Below are 2,458 nucleotides of genomic sequence, written 5' to 3' on the forward strand. Positions count from 1 at the left end.
CCGCCCCCCCAAACTCCAAGCCCCCAGCCATCCACTCCAAACAACGCCCCCAAGCACCCCTATCCACTCGCCACTTCTCCTGCTGCGGGGCAAGCCCAACGCCACGGAGAACCTGTCCAAGACCCTACTTCGCATTTCTCAGCAGCAAAGAGAGATGGCTGGTAGAAGCTCTCAAAGCACCCCCTCCCTTCTCCAGCCTGCACACCAAGACAAGCCGGCATATGCTTCTGCAGCCCTCCCTCCAACCCCCTTCTTACCTTCTTCCCCCCTCTCTGTCCCCCTCTGTTTGGTGCATTGCCACCTTTACCTATGGAAATTCCTGGAGATTTGAGGGGTGGAGCCTGGGTAACAATTGTTACCACTCTCCAGGTGAGGGCTACAGATAACTCAAAAATACAAATGCTCTTCAGGTAGCACAGATCAGTCCCTCTGGAGAAAACAGTGCACTCTGTCATTATACCCTGCTGAGGTCGCCACAGGAAGCTGACACTGTTTGCCCAAAGCCAGAGCACTCTCCCAGAGCCTCTTTCTAGATCCCATTGTATTTAATTCCACAACGGGCCTTATTTCTAGTTCCAGATAAAGCCAGAAGGCCAGTGCTTGCAGATTCCTGTTGTAACACTAGTGAAGGCACTCCAAACAACACCCTGAGTCCACAGGAATAGCCTTACTGCTTTTCAGATGCGAGTCTCACGGTTATTTTTGATCAGCTAGAGTTGCCAGTTTCATTTCTCTGATGAGTCATCACAACTGTGGTATTTGGGACTCTCAAGCCTAACAGCCTAGGCCCGAGTCATGTTTGAGAGAACAGCTACCAGTGGCCGCGACGTGAGAGCGCTCAGCAGAGAGATACACAGGGCAGGACTCTCCCTTGGCCAGCCGCGAGCACAAATGCTCATTCGTCTGGGACGCCTCCTCGTCCTAGGGTTGCCAGCCTCCAGGTGGGGCCTGGGGATCTCCCGCTTTTACCACTGATCCCCAGCCGACAGAGATCAGCTCCCCTGGAGAAAATGGCTGCTTTGAAGGGTGGACTCTATGGCATTGTATTATGTTGAGGCCTCTCTCCTCCCCAAACCACGCCCTCTCCTGGCTCCACCCCCAAAGCCTCCAGGTATTTTCCAACCCAGACTTGGCAACCCTACCTCATCCTGTTTTGCAGCCATTAATTCTAGGACTGCGTTGTGACATCAGGTAACTCTAGGGTTGCCAACCCCCCCGGTTTGCCAGAGGTCCCCCGTTTTTTGGGGGGGTTCTACCCTGGCCGGCGGGGGGAGCCCCACCCCCAACACCCACAGCCACCCATCTCTCTCCCTTTAAGTGTGTGGAACCCGTGATTCCTCCCAAGCCCGATCGATGCACGCTTGCAGGGAAACACCAGCTTCGTGCTCTTAAAAGGGAAACGCGGCTGCTCTTAAAGGGGAAACGCCGCCTCCTGCATTTAAAAGGGAAACGCCGGCTCCTTTAAGTGCAGGGAACTGCCGTTTCTGGAGATCCGGCGCACGGGCGGGGGGGTGGCGGCAGACGTCCTCAACGTGACGTCATCACGTCGGGGATGCTCCGCCCCCTTCAGGAACACCCCCAAAGTCCCCCGCTGGGGGTGGAAGATGGACTTGGCAACCCTAGGCGACCCTGTGTCCCTGTTTGCCTCTCTGTGCTCCCAATGAAAAACAGCCATAGAATTATTAAGTTGTGTCCTAAAACGCAAGTTCCTCTGCAAATTGTCCAAAGCGGTCCATGGTGGCAGATGAGATTGTGTTACCACAACTAAATCAGGGCATGTATATATTTTCTCTGGATCCCTGGCTTTGGAAGGGGTTCTCTTCCCGGTATCTGACCATAGGGAAGTACTGGCATGCGCACAGGCAAGATCCCCAGCAGGCTGTCTGTGTGGTGTTGCTTCCAGTTTGGGGAGAGTGGTCAATTCTGAGGACGTATTTGTGAGCAGTACTGAATTGGAGGCGACGGCAGCTGCCAGTCTTGGGTTGTATCCAGTCATCATCATAACTCAGTGGTCCCTTGTGGCTAGGCTTGTTGGCACGGAGCTCCCAAGGGCTCTTCCTTTCGTTTCAGTGAAGGAGGTGCATCTTCTTGTGCCTTGCGCATTGAAGCGAGTTCAGTGCGTACTTGGGTAGGTTTTTTGCACGCCGCGAGTCCACTCAGGGATCTGAATTAGGGTGAATGTGTTGGATCTTAACTTCCTTACAGCTGTCGGTTTTCCCCCAGCATCCCTTTTGTGGTTGTGTGTTTGGAAGGAAATAAGCACTGCTTCTCATGCGCAGGTACCACACCGTTCGCTGTCTCATTTAATTGTCATTGGTAACCGATCGTGTGGACAGCCTCCATTGACCAAGTGTCATGCGGTGGTGTGAAATTTCTGTTTGTGGAATTGGATGGTTCATGGGCCCAACTCAGCAGTTCCTGGATGTGGCAGTTGTTGAGTGTTGACTCTGTGTGCGTG

This window comes from Gekko japonicus, unplaced genomic scaffold, assembly GCF_001447785.1.
Source record: "Gekko japonicus isolate JY-2015 unplaced genomic scaffold, Gekko_japonicus_V1.1 scaffold2238, whole genome shotgun sequence".
In the NCBI taxonomy this organism is placed as follows: domain Eukaryota; kingdom Metazoa; phylum Chordata; class Lepidosauria; order Squamata; family Gekkonidae; genus Gekko; species Gekko japonicus.